This window comes from Ursus arctos, unplaced genomic scaffold (genome assembly GCF_023065955.2).
Source record: "Ursus arctos isolate Adak ecotype North America unplaced genomic scaffold, UrsArc2.0 scaffold_21, whole genome shotgun sequence".
In the NCBI taxonomy this organism is placed as follows: Eukaryota; Metazoa; Chordata; class Mammalia; order Carnivora; family Ursidae; genus Ursus; species Ursus arctos.
This window is the reverse complement of record NW_026622886.1, coordinates 35776187-35797920: the sequence shown is the minus strand read 5'-3', so window position 1 is coordinate 35797920 and position 21734 is coordinate 35776187.

The following is a 21734-nucleotide window of genomic DNA, read 5'->3' as shown; positions in this document are numbered from 1 at the left end:
GGTCTTATGACCTGTTATTAAGAAACTATCAAAATAACATGTTCAAACTTAGGATATTGTCAAATTCTTTACCCAAAATTAAAGTTATATTTTGGGGGAACAAAATATTTAGAGCATTGACTATGACAGGGATATTCAAATGTAATGTTTGAAATGATATTTACTCATTTTGTGAAGACAGAAATTTCTTCTAATTTTTGTTAATAGAAAAGCTGTATTTCTCCCATGGAGTTTAGTGGTAGCAGCAGGTGGTTTTGGAGTGTTTGTGTGTATTTGGTTATCTTGTTTGTGGCTACCAACTCTTTTTTAAGTTATTTTTATTATTTTATGAAATGTCCCAAACTAGATAAGCTTACCTGATAATATAGCAAATACCAATTTATCAGTCACACAGTTCTATCAAATTCTAATATTCTGCTATTCATATTCATCTTTCTTAAAAAACAGGTATACATAAACAAAACTTTACAGATATGAATATAATAGATTTCATATTTCTCCCCATTCTCCTTCCTCTATAAGGCTATATTCACATTTCCACTCATTGTTGTTATATTTTTACATTTTAGTCTTATTTATAGTTATATATCAACAAAATCATTGTACAGTTTTTAATGATAGTGTATAAATGATACCCTTCAGTTCATATAATTCAGCCACTTGATTCTTTCAATCAACATTATGCTTTGAAATTAGATTATTCAAGTTAACACTAGATTTTTTAGATTATCCACCAAATGTATGTAGCTCTGAATTATTTGATTACTGCATAATACCTCTTCCATGAATACAACTCTGTAAATATATATTTACATTGTTTTCTCTTTTTATAACTTGTTTGGTGAATAAGAACCTTGATTTTATATTACATATACTATTGAGCCTTTGTTAAGATACAGGACTGCTCTTTTCTCTATTTTTTTTTAATCCGTAATTTTGTTGTTTCCTTTTTAAAAGTTAATATTTTTCTATGACTTTTTAAATTGTGGTAATACATACATAACATAAAATTTACCATTTTAATCATTTTTATTTAAGTGTACAACTCAGTGACAATAAGTATATATATAGTTTTATTTTCATTTCTTCTTCAAATGCGTCTTTGATCCATGTGATCAAAGTATATTGTTCAATTTCTAAATATTTGGGACTTTTCTATTTGTTATTGATTTCTAGTTTAATTCCATTTTGATCTAAAACATACTTTGTACAATCTCCAACCATTTAAATTTTTTTAAAAGATTTATTTATTTGAGAGATAGGGAGAGAGTGAGCTGGGGTGGGCAGGCAGAGAGAGGAGCAGAGGGAGAGGGAGAGAGAAACCTAAGCAGACTCCTTGCTGACTGCAGAGCCTGATGTGGGGCTCAATCTCACGATCCTGAGATAACAACCTGAGCCAAAACCAAGAGTTGGACAATTAACTGGCTGCACCACCCAGGCGCCCCCATTTAAAATTTTTCGGTGTGTTTTATAGGTCAGAGATTGGTGTATTTTAGTAAATGTTCCATGTTAACTTGTGCAGAACGTATTCTGTTGTGAAACAGTATTGCATAAATGTCATTTAGGCCAAATTAATTACTGGCATATTCAGCTCTACGTCCTTACTGCATATTTTCTTGTTTAATCTATAAATTACTGGAACAGGGCACTGAAATTACCAATTATATATTATAGTATATTTTATATAAATACATTATATGTAATTAAAAAATATAACCATTTTTTTTGGTTTTTCTTTACAGCTCCATCAGTTTGGGTGTAATGTGCTTTGCCACTTTTGTTATGTGCATATATGTTTGGACTGCTATGATTTCTTAGAAAACTGATTCCTTTCTAACTATGTAACACCCTTGTTATCTATGACAACTTTCCTGATAGGAATTATGCTTCTTTCTTAAGTTAATATAGTTATCACAAGTCCTTTGATTATTGTTAGCATGATATACCTCTCTCCATACATTTACACTGAACCTATCTGAATCCTTATATTTTAGGTACATTTTTTGTATTCAACATATACTTGGTTTTAGTTTTTTATTCACTGTGACAATCTCTGTGTTTTAGTGGATATATTTTGATCACGAACCTTTAACATGATAAGTGATATAATTCAGTTAATAGCTACCATGCTTGTAACTGTTTCCTAGTTTGCACTTATTCTTTGGTTCTTTTATCTTGCCATATTTCCCGACCTACTCCAGGTTTAACTGAGCATTTTATATATTATTATATTATTCCATACTTAAAAAAAATATTTTTAATGGTTGCCCTAGAATTTCCAATACACATCTGAACTAATACAATCAACCTTCAAACAACATTATAATAGTTCATGGCTAGTGCAGATACCTTATTAACAGATCATTCCTGATTCCTCTCTGCCATCCCTTGTGACACTCTTGTCATTAGACTCACTTATCTCCATGCTTTAAATGTCCAACACATCATTACTGTTGTTATTTCAAATACTCAGTTAATCTTTACATTCATTAAGAATAAAAATTAAAATATTTTTATTTCATATCCTCTTTATCCAGTGATCTTTTTATTTATATGGATTGATGTAATTGACGCATTGTCCTTCTCCCTGAAGAACTCTTTTTAACATTTCTTGTAAGTCAAGTCTGTTGGAGATGAATTTCATCAGTTTTTCTTGGTCAGAAAAGGTTTTTTGTTTTTTTTTTTTTCCCTTCATTTTAAGATGAAAATTTCTCTGGTATAGAATTCTAGGTTGCTGGTTTCTTTCTTCCAACGCTTTAAAAAAATTCACTCCAGTCTCTTTTTGCTTCTATGGTTACTGATGAGAAAGCTACTGTATTTCTTATCCTTGTTCCTCCTTAGGTAAGGTTTCAATATCTTCCCTTTGTTTTTTATTTCTTGCTGTTTATATGCTTATGTTCTCTTATTTGTTTTGTTTGTATTTATCCAGCTTGATGTTCAGTGAACTTCCTTAATCTGTGAATATCTTTCATTCATTTGGGAAATTTCTCAAACGCTCATTTCAGAGATTTCTTCTGCTTTCGACAGGTAGTATTAAGTATACAGGAACTGAATTAAATAGACCCTTACTGTGAGGATTTATGTTACTCTGGCTATGAGTTGGGTTGAGTGGAATGTTTGCTCTACCTAAAGGTACCAGAGGCTTCAAATTTCTTCCAGTGTCCTTGCTTTCATCTCCCCTCTTGACTCTGACTTTGGAAGAAAAAGACTGTGATTTATGGCTCTTTCAGTTGTGATCCACTCTTTTTATTCTGGGGTCATTTAGGTAATTATAGATAGGTGTGAAGAGGCTTTAATCTTAAGATTAAAACTCTGATTTATAGGCTGACCCTTGACTCTAGTTGTGAACTTACAAGTGTTTTGCAAATAGTATAGCATTTCTTTTCACGTTTAGGTGAACTCAAAGGTTAGAGGGCACTCAAGTGGAAGGATTATTCCCCAGGCTAGGATAAATCTCTAGGAAAGCCCTTTCCCTAGAGATTAGGCCTTTGCTATGAAGAAGGCTTTGAGTATATTTCACAATGATTACTGTTTCTATCCCCATGTCAGTGCCACAAAGAGATCTTTTTCAGCTCTTCATCTTGAGAACCTAGAGGCATTTTCTGAGGTAAAAGTATAAGACTGTGGTCTCCAAGAGATTCTCACTCACACTACTCCACACTCATCCTTTGGCAAGTAATCAGCATAACCTTTTAAATGTTCTTACCAGTTTATGGCTCCATGGTATGCATATGCTCTAGGTTAGCAGCTCTAACTAGCAACTCTGATTTTCCTATGTATTTCTAGATTTGGGGATGGAGATTTTGCTCTGTGAACCCAAATTTCTGATCAGTTTAACAGAACATTGTCTCTTAATTTATTTCCAATTTGTTCATTAATTTCTGATTTATTCAGTTTTTCTTCCTGTAAGGATGAATCATGATTTCCAGTCTCTTTACATATTAGAGATGAGACCAGGATCTATATTTTTTTTAAAAACTTTTTTTTTTTGGTTATTATCCTAAAATTTATAACATATTTTATTTAATCTAAATCCAGCTTCAAATTGCCCTATGTTGCTTCATATGTAGGACAGGTACCTTATTGCAGAGTGTTTCTAAATCTTTTCAAACCCTTATGATATTATTGTTATTCATCTCATTTATCCATATGCTATTATCATTAAATACATTTTTACAGCCATTATATTAAGCAATTATCTTAAATATAAAAGATAAGTTAAGAATTTAACTTCATTTATTCCTTCTATGACATGATTTCTTTAAGTTTTTTTCCCCCATCAGTTTATTGTTCCAGCAGCTTCTGCTCCAGGTAAGCAAATCTTGACCATGTGTCTTTGGATAAGAACATCCCTACAGATTTTGGTGTGGTGGTTTGGCCTCTGATGGGTCCAAGTGGAGTCACTGATTTTAAGTTTGTCCATCTTCTTGTTGTAAGGACAGGAGTCATGACTGCCAAGTTCTTTACATGTCAGATCTAATACTAGAAGTCTCCTTTCTAGAGTTTTAAGTTTTCCAACTTATGGAATCGTATTGTGGCTATGGATCAGAGTGAAAAAAAACCCATTTAGTGGTTATCAAATACTCTTCATTGAAAATATTTTGATGTACAAAGTTTTCTTTTTAAAATAGACTTAGCAAAATTAATTATTTTCTTAATTTAACAGTTGTCAATTGATCAATGAATCCTGATTCTCTGATGGTTGTTTTAAGTGAAATGGCCATATGTTGTCAGATCTTCAACTGAGTAGTTCCAGTTGTTGGAAAACAAGCAGACTCATGTAGCTTATTTTTTTCTTCCAGATACACAGCCCCATCCTAGCCCACAGAAGACAAACACAGATGAGTGTTACACGACTTTACCCAGGTCCATAAAGGTAATATTGACTCTCAGGTATTTTCCAGAAAAAGAGAAATGCCCATGTATGCTACAAAAAAAAAACCAAACAAACAAACAAAAAAAAACTTACAAAGTCTTAGATTGATATAATTCTACATAAAGGAAGGCATATTTTACAGCTGCAAAAACATTTTTTTAATGTTAACGATGATGTTTGTTTTTCTCTTATAGACATATTTAGTAAAACTATGAATATTTTTGTAAAGCACTTTGAGTTTCTTGGGCAAAAAATCCATAATGTTATCCATCTTTACTGCTTAGTCACAAAGCAGGAATTCCAGAAACTAGCTTGGGATTCAGGAAATTTTCCTGGAGATGAACAGCTAAAAAGTTGGGAACAGCTAACTGAAAAAGAGTAACTATCTTCTATGTGGAAAGAATGGTTTACCACCAAAGAAGAAAAAACAATGGATATATTTTGAAAGCAAGAAAAAAACATGATGTTTCCTAAAAACAACAACAACAAAAAAGATCTCTTCTTACTAGAGTATGAAAGTGATAGGCAGGAAAAAAGTATAGTCAGGGATTTGTCATGAAACCTTTAAGAGAAATGTTAAGGAATCTGGATCCAATTCTTCAGGAAAAGAGGAGTTTGTACCAAGGTGATGTAACAGATAATGAGGGCTTAAAGGACCACAGTTGAGACAGGGAGAGCAAGAGAATCAAGAAAACGCTGAGACCAAATTGGCATGATTTTATTTTTAAACATAGACATTGAGGGAAAGATAGAAATCAAGATTGCTGTTTAGATTTCTAGGTTTGGTGATTAAAAGGATGGTCCTGATATTTTCTGAGTGATTAAAAAAAATAAGGGGGGCATATCTGAAATGGGGTGAAATGGAAAAGAAGGGATAGCCCCAGTTTAGTAATCTATAAATAGGGAATTTGTTGCTGTAGCATATTTATAGTCAATAAGGTAGTGCTTATAGAACAAATGTGAGAGTAATTACAGAGAGGAAAGAGCTAACCTAAGAACTCCAGGAAGTTATCAGAATTTAATAGAAAAAGAGTAATCAAGGAAAATGAGGGAACAGAAGTGTCTAAATGGAGAATGCAGGACGAGTGGTATCACATTATTCATGGGCAAATTATTTAAGAAGAAAAATATGGTTAACAATATTAAACAAAGTGAATCAGATTATGGTAAGTCTATTGTTCTTAGAAATGTAGAATTTACCAGTGAATTGGTTTTCCAGAGAAATTTTAGTAGAGTCAGGATACATATAGATGTTAATGGGTTAAGACACTATACCAAAAGACTGAAGGAATTTAGTTGCAAAATGAAGAGAGAGAGCGAGCATGTGAACACATGCATGAGAGAGTAAGCAACCGAGCTGTAGTTGGAGAGGAAAGTCTAAGTGAGTGTGTGTGTGTGTATTGTCCCAAAAAAGACTTGAGCACATTTATATTCTAGAGAAAAAGAGCAAGTATCATGAATAACGATTCGGATGCAGAAGAGATGGCAGATTCCTGGGTAAAAGGGAGCGGCCTAAGGGACACTTCCTTTCCTGGGACTTTGGACAACTGATTAGCCCTGAGTGTAAGTAGATAAGAGTGTCAGTTGAAGATGATATGGAGGGCTGACAGAGAATTGCAGAAACTATACTTTATAATTTTATTATCCTTCTTGTTATAAATCTGAGGTGACATTGTCAAGTTAGACATTTAACTCTGCCAATTTCTAACCGTGTTTACACTAAGTAAATGTTTATCCACAATCTTTACAAAAGCTCATGATTCATTGGTGGTATGTCATTCTGATAACAAATTTTTTAAAATAACAACAACAACAAAAAAGAAACTGTATCCTGTTGTGTAGTACACTGAAAATAAATCCTGCATTGTTTGAAACTTTATGAATCATTTGGATGTTTACCTCAGGTAAAAAACTATGATCACATGTGAAATTCTTAGTGTGAAAAAATCGAAAATAAGATAGGCTTGCATATTTGCCCCCGTGTCTTTATCTGCTCCATTTTCCTTTCTGCATCTTTACTAGGCTCAGGTAAAGGGCAGCAGCTGCTCTGAAAGTGTCGCACCAGCTTGTGCACAGGCACTTCTTACCCATTGTGAGTGAAATTGACTAGAATCACACAATCTTCATCAATTTCCCACTCAGTAGAAATCAGTTTTCTAAGCAAGGGGGCTATACTACATTTGCTCTGCAGCTGGCAGTCCCATGGAGCTAAGCTGGAGGGAGAAAAGGAGATGACCTGCTGCTAGTGAATGATGCGCTCTGTGTGGGTGTGCTCACCTGATTTTGCCATTGGAATCAGCCCCCAATATAAGGAGAGCAGTGGAGGCTCTGGGTGAATTGAAGGAAATGAAGAGTTTCTTGTTTCAATCCCCAAGTTCCATCTAACTCATAACTAATGAACTAGCATTCTGCACAGCGGTACCATCTTCCACAGGCAGCAATTACATAAGAATAGCATTCCAAACTTGGTAGTTCTGTGACTGGCTGGCATACAAGCTGCTAGAGTGGGAAGAAGCTTTTCACACAGATGTTAGCTAGAAAATAGACGGATGGAAGTGACTACAGCTTACTGGGATCACAATAGGAAAGGACAAAGATTTAAATTTAAAATGTTTAATGCACAAGATGATTCAGGCTAAAGATATATTTTTTTTTCTTTGTGTGATTTATGAGACTTCTAAATGGGTAGATTTCAACTACAAGTACACATGGGGCAATGTTAGTAACCAGCCTGGTATGATCTCCCAATAACCTGAACTGAAATTTCATATGGAACTTATTACAAAGTGGATTCCTAAACAATGCCTTATGATTCTAATCAGTAATTATGAATGAAGCACAAGAATTAGTCACATGTAACAACTCCCTAGGTAATTATTGTGCACGATAAAGCTTAAGAACTACCAGTGTATACTGACCTTGGTAAGTGACAGAGGCAACACAATTATGAAAAGAGAATTCAAAGGCCCCTTCAGTTTTAAATTTTACATTTTTAAATTAATGTGACAAAAAAATAGGAAATGAAAATTATATGGATAAAGAACAATTATCTGAGTAGTTTTAGTTATTATTTGAATAGCATAAATTGATGTTTCGTTCTACAGAGAGATCAATTGGGCCAAGAATTTGAAGATATTTAGTAATTACTACTGACTTCTTCAAGTCTCTTAGAGCTAGATGGCAAACATATCTACTGGAAAAGAAGGCTCAAGTGTCTTGCAGAAACAATGAGATAACCCTACTTGTTATGGAACTCAACTTGCACAACATCATTTCAGTGCACAGTTGCAAATATATGGCACAATAAGTGCCTCTCCTCTTTTTTTTTGAATAAATGGTATTGCTCTTTAACTATAGCAATCCCATTCCTACTGCTACTCCCAACCCAAGTTCTGACTATGCCTCAAAATCCATATCAACAAGGGTCACCATTTTCCTAATCTCCAAATTACAACTGATTAATACATTATATCATGGAAAACAATTTTCTTTCAGTTTAGGAACATGCATTAGATTAAAAAAATATAAAACACTAGTTTACTCTTCCAAAGAATTTTACAAAACATATATACATATATTAATTAATAAGCCTTTACTGACTTAATTTTTAAAAGTCAGTATACCTTACCCTACCTAACAATGGAAATTAACCTTTTTTTTTTATTATTATGGTCTTGGAAATAGAAATTCCCAGTTTCATAAGCAATTTACTTATATAAAAATATGCAATCAAGGAAGTAAAGATGCTATCCAAAATATCGCCACTGCTTCAATTAGTTTCTAGGGAATTAATTCACTGAAAAAATATCATTCAGCAAAACTGAGCATAAAATTTATCATCAAATCAGTTTAAGAAACAGTTTTTGAAATTCAATTAACCTAGCTAGAACAAAGAATAGTATGCGTTAACAGAATCTACCTTTAAAACGTTCAGATGTCCGTTGCCTTAAAATCAAACATTATTGGTGAGTGTACCCCAGCCTTGCTACATACACAACCAAAGGAAGAGTTTACACACTGAAATAAACTCTGTAGTGCTTATTCTGAACTTTCTGTGTAAATGAACAACAAAACAAAGTGTAGCCAACCAATTAGTAATCACCCTTTCTCTTTTGAGGGACACTTTATTGATATCTGGCTTTTCAAATATTAGCACATCACCTGCTAAGTAGTTTCACTGTGGAAATTAAAAGGTAGGGAATGATTTTTATGTACTGTTTTTTGTGTCCTGTGTAACTACTAGCATTATCTGTGCATCTCTAAAGGCAACAGAAACAGAACACATGAAATCTAATGAAAAGGAGTGACAAAGAAATTATTTTAAATCTTTTTACCCTTAAATATGCAACCTCTCCAAAAACAAAAACTGTATTTCATGATAATATGCTATATCCCAGGTTCTATAATGATCTCTGGTGACATCTTTCCTTAAACCCCAACTATACCTAGGTCAACTTTATCACTTTTTTGCCCCTCCTGCATCTTGTGTTCATAATCTTTTAGCATTTACAAATTACTTTGTGATCACTCATTCTCTACTACTAGTCTCTTAATTCTTTGAGACTATGAACCAAAATGTGTCCATTTAATATCCTCAGTATCTAGAGTATATTTTGTATGTATCTGGCAGTTAATAAAATTTTAAAGGAATAATAAAAATCATTTGAAAAGGGTCCTGAATATTAACATGACACATGGTATCTTTTGAAAAACAGAGATTATCTCCTCACAAATCTTTCTTTCCTCTCCAAGCTTTATAAAAAAGAACAATATTCAGGGATTAGGAGTACAGAGTTAACTCATACTGCTTATGTTTCATACTGCTTGTGTTTCAATCATAAGACAAGTAACCTTTATTCAAACTATGCTCTATGTGGATTGTGTTGAATTTATTTACATCAGGAACAGCTACACTTAACATCAGACTTTCAATTGCTTTCCATTCACTGCAGAACAGGAAGGAATTAAAGGATGAATATTTTTAATTAAAAACAAATACTACCTAAGTAATTGTAGTTTATTAACTTCACAGACATATTTCAAGGCTTAGTATTTATTTTTCAATTACTAAGAATAGGAGACAAGAATTACACTAAAATAAAATAATAAATTTAGAAAAATATCTTGGATGCGTAATATATTTTACTATATGTGATGTAGTCCACTGGTGTTATCTCTGTCTCACAACAAAGTACTTGTTATAAACTCCAAAGCTAATCTTGAGTTCTTTGAACTAAAACTACAAGCAATACAAAAGATAAAAATACATTTAAATTGATGGTAATTGACCTTAGCTTTGCAGTCTGTTCCATGTTAGTTTGTAAAATGCAATGTGTTTTCTATTCTTGCCTATATACCTTTTATTAATAGTTAGAGCCAACAATTACTACACCTAAAAATAAATATGTCAAATTTTCTAATCTGTATTTCATTTCACCCCAACTCATCTTTGTATCCTTTAAAATGTTTATAATCCTTTTGTCTTTTTGAGCTATCTAGCCATTCTTCAGGCTCCTATTTTCCACGTTTCCAATCTTACCTGTCACACATTAAAATTATAGAAAAGGATAGAAACAACTGTGAGAAAAGAAATCAGCCATCCATTTCCCACAATAATCTAGAGCAGAAAAAAAAAGAATGTGGTGTGTCTACAGGGAGAATATCCAAATTAGAAAATTTACTTGTGATACAATACCACTTTCAGATACTCCGATTTTTTCTTCTCTTACAGATTACTATCAAAGACTGAGAAACAGAAATAATTAAGTGTATATACATGTAGTCTACTGAAAGAATAATTCATAAAAGAACATTTTACCTTCAAAGAGAAAAATGTATCAAGGTCTAAAATGACCACTTCATCATGAGAGAGTGAAAATAAATGGTACAGCAAACTTGATGGGAGACACAAGTCTCTCATTTCTTTATTTGGGAGGACTTTTTAAAACAGAACTCACACAAACCTCTGCTGTATCTCTGTAATAGGTATAAAATGGCATGTGATGGGCAAGATGGTTGTGGATCGGGAATGAAAAAAGATCGTATTAGAAAAAGGAGAAAATTTTTCTTAACCATACCATATTTTGAAGCACTGACTGTCACATATTATATAAATTCTAATTGAGTACATCTCTTTAAATAGAGAAAAACAGAGTCACATGAAGACTTAAATAAAAGTTATTATCTATTATTAAGCAACATAAATCTATTAAAAAAAAGCAGCAAAAATTGGTAACAGAGTTAATACAATATATAATATCTTAACTAATATTGCCTTAAGGATCCCTGGGGCTTGCAAAACACCAAAAATCTATTCCCTCTTTTTGTTTTCATTTTCTCTCTGATTTTTAAAGAAATCTATAGTCCATGAAGAATTGTGGAATTTGAACCTATCAAGGCTATCAAAGGCAAAGAGTATCAAAGTTATGAGGTGAGTAACTGCCATGAGATTTGTTCATTGTGATATTACCAAATTAGACAGAATGTTGTTAGATCATAATATCAAAGTTACATTTTCTGAATTGCATAAAACTGGGGTGTCTGGGTGGCTCAGTTGGTTGAACATCCGACTCTCGGCTTCAGCTCAGATCATGATCTAGGGGCTGTGAGACTGAGCCCTGCTTTGGGCTCTGCACTCAGCACAGAGTCTGCTTCAGATTCTCTCTCCCTCTTCCTCTTCCTCCTGCTCACACTCTCCCTCTCTCAAATAAAATAAAATCTTTTTTAAAATCACATAAAATTGTAATTAGGAATATATATGTATATGTAGAAGTATATATGCTGCCTCCCAAGAACAGACAAAAAAATTCTACAAAGGAAAGCAGTGGGAGCCCCTCTCTCCAGATTTCCTGGAGCTCCTGTGTATTTTATACCATACAAGTTGGCTTTAAATTAATATTAAACTGTAAAAAACAAAAGATTTTGCTCAACTGACTTCACCTACGATAAAGCCACAAGGTCACCAAGGTTCTTGGTTTTACCCTGAATTAAAGAATTCTACTTAGCAAGTATTCCTGGGAATATTTTTGCTATTCCCATTCAAAATACTACCACAAAAATGAGACTTAGTTTACCTGTTCTCAGAAGACCTATCCTCCCATCTAACCAACTTCCCTTCCTCCCTTTCTCATTCCTTTTCCTTATCGCTTCTTTCCTTTCATTATTTTGTCCACACGGTATACTGTGCTACACCAAACATTGTGCTAAGTGCAGGAAATACAAAGATGGATTAAAGTTCACAGTCCAGTATAAAGGTTTCTTGAGGGAAAAACGATATACTCATATTCATTAATGTACTACCACTCATAAACAGCACCCTAGCTTTCTTCATAGAGGTGAGTCTTGATATCTGCTGAGTGACTGATATCTTCAGCTGCGATTCCTAACTAGCCATATATGTAAAAACCATTAATTTGAGAAAAATAATAAGTAATTAATGAACTAATCATATTTTTATACTTAACCATATTCTCCTTTCCCATCACAATAAAGATGATCAAATACAGAATTGTGGGAGGTTGTCGGATTTGATAAATTTTTTTGAAATGTGAAGTGATAATTGCAATGTTATTTGTAGGCTCATAGGATTCCCAGTTATACATGAATTACATCAATTATCTCTAATAGGGACGGCAGAGGAAGAAGCATGGAGTGGCTTAGAAATAATTTATATTGCATGAATAAACTATTCCTTTGGCTCACGTCAACAGGTTTTATGATTATGTAACCAGTTACAAAATGAGTTGAAAATAGGAATTGTCACTTACAGGAAGTTTTTTCTGTGCAAAACTTTTAAAAAATGTTCACAAGTTTAAAACTTATTTTTGCCTGAAAAACACTCTTGGATTACTTGGATTTTGACCATGTGTAAAAATAGAGTTATCTAAACTAAATGTGGTAATATAATTTATATTTTAAGTTAAACATTTACTCCTTATTATGTGCTTATGAAATAGGTAAATTAATTTCTTACTCTTTGTTGAATGTAAACTAACATTTTTTGCCCAAATATGCAGGTTAATCTGTAATAGTGCCTTATGTTATGCTGAGTGAACTTGTAGTCAGAGAAACTTCCCAATTTCCTTATTAACACTTCACATTTTTCTCCTTTTCCCTCTTTTTTTGTCAAAATAGAATATGAATTTTAAATGAAGGTCTACTCTCATTTTGCTCCTACAATATTCTGGGATATGTCTACACATCAGGACTATTGGTGGCAAGAAAAAGGCCAGTGTCAAGCAAATCCCACAAGTAAATCTGGCCAAGGTGCTTCTCACTTCCACTGTGCCTTTGCCATGCATTATTATTTAACTCCCATTTTTTTTATTCCTTACTTCAGGGAAATCTCCTGGAAAAAATTATATCTCTCCATTCCTTTTTGCCTAGGATAATCCTACAGGGTTGTGAGTTGAAAAGATGCTTTATTTTGAGGTAACACTTTGTATTTAGTTTTAAACTCCTTGATATAATTTTAAACTGCCAAAAGGTACAAAAATAATACAAGGAACACTCATGAACTATCTTTACTCAGAGCTTTCAATTGTTTGTATTTTTCCCCGTTTGCTTTAATGGTTGTATAAAAACTTTTTATGTGGATGTTTGTTTTCCTTTCAACATTTCATTTTACCACACTCTCTTCTAGCTTATGTTGTTTCTGACAAGTCCACTATTATTTTTATCTATCTTCCTCTATACTTAAGTTTCCTCTCATCTCTGGCTTCTTTCAAGATTTTCTCTGTTGTTGGTTTTCTTTTGTTTGAATAACATAAGCCAAGATATTTTGGGTAGGTTTGGGGGGGAGGGAGGCAGTATTTGTCCTACTTGGTATTCTCTGAGCATCCTAGATTTGTGGTTTGGTGTCTATCATTAATTTTGAAAAGTTCTTAACCATTATTATTTCAAATATTTTTTTCTACTGATTTTTTTTTTCTCTTTTCTTCCTCCTGGTAATCCAATTTAAGTAGTTTCCAATGGTCTATCTTCAAGTTTACTGATCCTCTTCTCAGCCACATCAAGTTTACTGAAGAACATCATAACATCATAAGCATTTATTTTGTTTTGTTATTTTTTTATTGTTTTTGACTTCCAATGTTTTATTTTGATCCTTCTTAAATTTGTCATCTGTTCTTACATATTTACTTTTCCATTAAAACTATTAGCAAATTAATCACAGTTGTTTTAAATTCTCTAATAATTCCAAAATCTGTGTCATATCTTATTTTGCTTCTGATAACTGTTTTGTCTCAGACCGAACTTCTTTTCTTGTGTCTTGGCCTACCTACCTTGTCATTTTTTGTTGAAAGGCCAACATGTAACCATTGATAGGGAAACGAGGCAAACAGACCTGGTATGTGAAGATGTATGTTAATCTCATTAGGAGTGGGATTCATTAATATTTGCTGCACTGACAGATGCTAGAGGCTTCAAATTGTTCTATTGCCCATGTTTATATCTCTCTTCTTGATTTTGGGTTTCCCTAAATACCTTCATCAAAGAGAATAAATACCTTGCTATTTTCTACTTATAACCCACTGTTACTATACTAGAGCTCAATTGTGGTGGTGGTAAGACAGGAATAAACAGCATTCTATATAGTCTTCTGATTAAATCTCCATATTTAAGACAACAGGCCTTCTTGTGGAGAAGACTTTGGGTTTTATTTCAGTAATTATTCTCCTGCTCCCTCTGCCACATTCAGAAGGGTATTTTTCCTGGATGTTCTGAGAATCTAGTGAGGTTTCTGTAAAAAAAAAAAAAAAAAAAAAAGAATGCAATAGGTCCCCTTAAAACTCCATCCTCCAGGAATTTCTCACTCTGATGTTCATCCATACTAAGCTTCCAGCAATTTACCAAAAATACCATTTCTTCTGAGATCCTACCAGCTCATGGCTTCTGCCACAATTAAGCAGATCTTAGCTGTGTTTCCATAGATTTGACTCTCTCTCCAGATTTTGGGGTAAGAAGTATGTCCTTCCATGTCAGTTTTCTGCTATGTCCAAGAAAACTTGTTTATTTTCAGTTCGTTCATGTTTTTCTTGTTAGACGAAAACGACAACTTTCAAACTTTCTACATGTCACAGATGAAACTAGAAGTATCATCAGCAAAATTTATTTATTATTTTTAGTATCTACTGGTAATTTCTTAACTCTTTTATTTCTTCTATGTAATTTTTCTGTTACTGTTTTGGGAGGAAACCCCTTCTCTTCTTTGCATTTATTCATTTACATATTAATTTGTTTTAATGTCAGTGTGATAACTATTTTCTTTCATTTAATAAGACATAATTCAGTAAATATTGATTTTGGTGCTCAAGTTGTTCCCAATTGGCCAGTGTGAATCCCATCGTGCTGATTCCTGAAGCCTCTGACAAGTCTCCATGATTCTTGATACTTCATTTCTTTCAGACGCAACATGATGTCTCTGGCTCAACTTCTATCTCCCTGTACCAGTGTAGGGATCATCTATTACTCCAAGGAATCTTAGTTTCTTTTAGTGGAGACTGGTGTTTAAAAACTGAAATCTGGATTCAAATTGCTCAATTCTGCTCTTCTCTATTTCCGTATTTGTAACGGATGTTGACTTTTGGTACTGAAAGCGTAGGCAGGATCTGAGGAAACATCCTGGGATTATGGAAATGTTCTTTATTTGACAGGTATGTAGGTTACATGGAAGTATAAATTTACAAAAATTCACAGAACTATATCTTTAAGTTATGTACATTTTACCATATGTAAATTTTACCTAAAAGAATAAAACCTGCAAATGAATATTGAATTCTAATTAGTGTATGTTATTGCAGAAATACAGGTTTAAAAAACCAAAAATTACTTATATATGTTCTATCATTTTCACTATTGAGGAAAGGAACTATAATGGTGCTAGGACAACTGAATAACCATATGCAAAAGAATGAGGTTTAGCCTCAACCTCATACCACATAAAAAATTAACCTGAAATGTATTATAGACCTAAATAGCTAAAACTATAAAAGCCTTTGAAGAAAAAATAGGCATAAATCTCTGTACCTTTAGATTAGGCAATGGATTCCTAGTTATAATAACAAAAAGCACACACAATAATAACAAAAAGATAAATCAGACTCATCAAATTCAAAATGTTTCTGTTTCAAAAGATACCATCAAAAATGACACTAAAAAGAAAATAAAGACAATAAAAAGAAAATTAAAAAACAATGATAGTAGGGAAAAACATTTACAAGCTATATACCTGACCTGATAATAGGAAAAAACACTTACAAACTATATACCTGACCTGAAACTTATATCCAGAGTATATAAAAACCTTCAAAATTCAACAATAAAAAGGCAAACAACCAACTTAAAATATTAAAAAAGGACTTTATTTTTTATTTTCTTTATTTTTAAAAAAGATTTTATTTATTTGAGAGAAAGAGAGAGCACGGGGAGGGGGAGAGGGAAAAGCAGACTTACCGCTGAGCAGGGAGCCCAACTCAGGGCTTGATCCCAGGACCCTGGGATCATGACCTGAGCTGAACGCAGACGCTTAACCGACTGAGCCACCCAGGGGCCCTGAAAAGGATTTTAATAGACATTTCTCTAAAGAGGGAATATATATAGCCAATAAGTGCATGAAAACATCTGAAAACATTCTGAACATCATAAGTCATTAGGGACGTGCCAATTTTAACCACGAGATGCTATTTCACATGCATTACAATGCTAAAATAAAAAGGACAGTAATAATGTGTTCATGAAGAGGTAGAAAAATTTGAAACTTCATTCCCTCCTGGTAGGAATGTTAAATGGTGCAGCCACAATGCAAAATAGACTGGCAGTTCCTCAAAATGTTAAACATAGAGTCTCCATATAACCCAGAAATTCCAAACTCTAGATATATTTTGAAAAGAAATGAACATATATTTCCAAACCAAACCTTACATGAATGTTCACAGTACCATTATTCTTTATAGCTAAAAAGCAGAAACACCGAAATATTCATCACCCGATAAATGGAAAAACAAAATGTGGTATACCCATACATTTGGATATTTAGCCATGAAAAAGAATGGAGCACTTACACAATACTACAACATGTGTGTACCTTTAAATATTCTGCAAACTGAAAGAGGGTATTTAAAAAGGACCACATATTGTATGACTGCACTTATGTGAAATGTCCAGAAGAGGCAAATCGATAGAGGCAGAGAGCAGATTATGTGTTACCAGAGCCTGTGGGTGGGAGGATATGGCTACTATTTGGTATAAGGTTTCCTTTCCGGGTACAGATGTTCTAAAATTACGTTGTGTGGATAGCTGCCAACACTAAGACTATAGTAAGAACCACAGAACTGTATACTTAAAGGAGGGATTTGATTGTATGTGAATTATATGTCAATAAAGCCACAATGGAAAAAAATTTACACTGAATCTATAAATTGATTTGTTGAGAACTGACATCTTTACAGTATCAAATCCTCCCATTCCTGAACATGGATAGTACTTTATTTAGTCTTCATTAATTTCTCTTAACAGTTTCATTGTTTTTGGTGTAGAGGACATGCAATGTGTCGTAGTTTCTTCCGAAACGTTATTTTATTTTAGGTGTTTTCAAGTGTCTTTTTTTTTTATTTCTAATTTTCTCATTGTTTGGCTAGCATATAGAATTACAATTGATTGTTGAATCACTTTCTATCATTTAACTATGCTAATTTGTATATAAGCCTTAGTAGCGGTTTTACAGATTGTGTAGAACTTTCCACAAAAATAATTATGTCCAAAATTAGGGACAATTTTGCTACTTATTTTCAAGTCTTTAAGCTTTTTTTTTTTCTTTCTTCTTGCTTCAATGCACAGTAATATTGGTTACATAGGTAGACAGACACAATAGATCTTAGATAAATAGGTAGATAGGTAGATACAGATTAGATAGGTACACAGAAAGAAAGAGGGACTTGATATATTCAAGTCATGTTATTTTCTCTGGAAGAAAGTTAATACTCCTCACCTTTCCTGTTATTAGACCAAATGCTAGTTCATGTCTTTCTGATATCTTGGTTTACGATATCTTGATTTAACTTATCATCTACTAAATAACAATAAAGTTGAATAAGTAAAGCATGAAAACTGAAGAAATTAAGTGTTATCAGTCCCATAAAATGTATAATTGAGTTCCGCTTTCTTGTTTTCCCATTTTAATATATTATCATTTACAAATAATTCAGCTAAAATTTTAGTAATTGAAATCCTATTTCACTTTGACTATGGAGGGGAAGATTTTAGCATCTACAAAGCAGGCTGTGTAACTGTAAAACTTTATGGACTATCTTGCTTTAGAAATTTGCAATCTACTTTTTGGTAAAATCTTTAAGTAATATGATTCAGTTTTTTAAAAAATAGAAATATTCCAACTGGTGATGATATTGTCATAACTAAAACTCAGTTGCATGCAGACCTAAAAAAAATAGGCTGTCATATTATATAACTGTCTGAATATTTCAAATAATCAAAAAATTGAACATAGAACCTACCCAGAACAATATGTTTAAATACTGCAATGTTAGATATATACATGGAAATTAATGATATAAGATTTTATATTATTAACTAAGGTATTTTGGCACATTAGAAGTATACCTAAGAATCAGAAAAAATATGAAAATCTAAGTATAATTATTTAAAATAAGCATATAACTTTGCTGTTCTCATACTGAATTTACCAATTTGTTTTGACACTGGGTTGACACAGCCCTAGGCTGTTTTCTTACTTTTTCTTATAAAAGAGACAATGCTGCAATAGCAAACACAGCTGGTATTTTAGTTTTACATACAAAGATAAAGTATTTTATGTACTTGGATGCATTTCCCTCCCACTATTTATACATGCCCACATTCTACCCCATGATAACTATATTGTAAATCTAGAAGTTAAAAGGTAATTGAGAGCTGGGTGTTCGCAGGATATGCCCATAGCAACCATGATGAAAATTTCATTTGTTTAGAATGACTTACTTTGTAATCTAAGATGAAGATATTTTGAATCTATAACCTCTAGCATCATCTCATATTTCAGCAAATCCTTACTCCTAGGGAAAAATGCAACTAGCTATAAAATATAGGAACCTATTTAATCTTAGAAATTTGCTCTATTTTCTTCATTTAGTCTTTCAGAATCCTTATCTAATTTTACATCATCATCATACATTTCTCTAAAAATAACCCCAAATTTATACCCATTGCCTTTACCACTAACTTGTTATTTGTCTATATAAAAAGTTTTGTTGATTGTCACCTCAAACTCACTATATGGAAAATTTAACTCCTCCGTATCATCCTCCAACATATATTGGCTTTCCAGCTAACCCAATTCTGTCAATAAGGCTTTTCCACATGACTTTTTAGATTCCTCATCTAGAAAACCTGGTCATATTTGATATATCCTTCTGTCAAAAAAAGCTTTTTATGTTCTTTATGACACTGAATCCTCCTAATTCTTTCTTTAAAGTAAGCTCAAGTATGATCCTTCTCCATGACTACTAGAGGTTCCAAGAACGCAGCCACTAATGCATTCTATTTAGATATCTACGAACAACCTACAGTTTAACTCCTTTCTTCTATTTTAAACATATTAACATTATTTAATCCACTACCCTACCAGGCTCTTAGGAGATAATTTTTTAAAAAGTTTTATAAAATGTTAAATAATTATCGATTAAATATTTATTCTCTTACAAAATTTAGGAAGACATATAGTATTTTTATTAAAACTATAATAACTGCAAATGATATATACTTAATTCTGATAGCCCTGTCTTAGAGCACTATTTGAATGTATCCAAGAAATTCAAATACTATTACAATTTGATAAAGCCATTATCTATTAAAATATATGAATAATCTCTTCATTAATTGTAGGAAATTTTGCATCCTATATTTCCAAAGGAGAACTCAGGGAACAAAAATCTTCCTGAGTTTTGCTATGATCCTAATAGTTACCTTTGACCAGTTTGAGTGAATATAAGATATTGGCTTAATTTTCCTTGCTTGAATATCTTCAATATATTATTATTGTCCAAAAGCATGATGAACAAACTGATTTTCTTTCTCTTATATATTGTATAACCAGTCTGCCTAAACACCCAAATAGATTTTTCTTTTTTCTTTCTATTCAAAGCCAATGCTTTCCTAGTATATAACAATCTGTGGGTCATCCTATGTTGATTTTCTCATGTATAAACTGCAAATACTGTGTTTCTAGTTTTCATTTTTCGATTTTTTGAAAATTATATGTCTGTTGAATTGCTTGGTCAGTATGGGGATTCCTATTTTAGTTATGTTGGTTTTCTCTGGCCTATCTTCTGTATCTAATGCTATTGTTCAAATCCATTTGATTTGTTTCTTCATTTATTTAAAAAAATGTAAATATCAATTTTTCTCTGTATCATATTTCAGAGGGCATTATTCATGATTATTTCTGTGTTGTGTGTTTCTTCCAATTCAGACTATTTCTGAGATGACTTCTCAAAAATTTTCTTTTTTTTTTTTTTTTAAGATTTTATTTATTTATTTGACAGAGATAGAGACAGCCAGCGAAAGAGGGAACACAAGCAGGGGGAGTGGGAGAGCAAGAAGCAGGCTCATAGCGGAGGAGCCTGATGTGGGGCTCGATCCCATAATGCCAGGATCACGCCCTGAGCTGAAGGCAGATGCCCAACCGCTGTGCCACCCAGGCGCCCCTTCTCTTTTTAATCTCTTTATTCACTCACTGCCACCAGCTTCATGGACATGCAACCTATGCCATAATCAAGGCGTTTTGCTCAAATGGACCCCCATTTTGTTTAATTCTCCCTAGTCACCATCTTTAGATTTTTAATAATATTTTTAACATTTTTACTTTACGTAAATTACATACTGAGTCCTGCTGGCCATTTTGGTACTTCTTGAATATGCCGGTCATCCCTACCTTAAAACCTCTATGTTGGTTGTTTCTATTTCCTGCAATGTTATTCCCCCAGAAATAACTACCTTTCTCACGTCTTCACAGTTTTTACTCAAATGTCAGACTGAATCTGAAGACTCTGTTAAAACAAACTACAGCCATTCCACAAGCATCAACCACACTGAATTTTAGATTCCTTATTACCACACTTCATACTTTCTTGTTTCTACAATTTCTACTAACAATTTTCTTATTTACTGGGGGCTTGCTTGTTTTTGTTTTTCCTTTGTTTTGTTTTATTTTCCAGTAGCTATTCTGTAGTCTGCACAAAGGAGGATCTTTTTTTCCAATGACATAGCATAACCAGTTAGGACAGTGCTTGGTGAGTACTGCTCAGTAAATCTTTGTTAAATAAATGAATCAATTCATCCCTTTACCTAGGATTTAGCCTCTGAGTTTTACACATATGTAACATACATCTACAAATACACACTCTACCATTGCAAAAATTTGCTACTGTTTGGGTCCTAATATCCCAAATGATATTTTCTTGATCAAAAGAATGTTACCCAGTTAGAAATTAAAACGTTTTTTTTGGATCTGAGAAAAACATTGGTCTGATTTTTACTAAGAACTTTGCATATGCTCATTAAGCTTTGTAATCTCTCATAAATTAGAATCAGAAGACAAGAGCTCTAGAACAGACTCATTATATTAATGCTTATGTAATAATGTGAAAAAAATCACCCTTTCACGAAGTCTTAATTTCCTTATTTGTGCTGTGAGAGTCAGTACAATATAAAGACTATAATGGATATCTACACAGCCAGTTGCCTGGTTGTATTCTGGTTCTACCATTCTAGCTGTGGAATGTTGAGATTTCCTCATTAACTGTAAAGGGGAATAATAATAGAATGTCCTCTTAAGAGTTGAAGTTGTGAA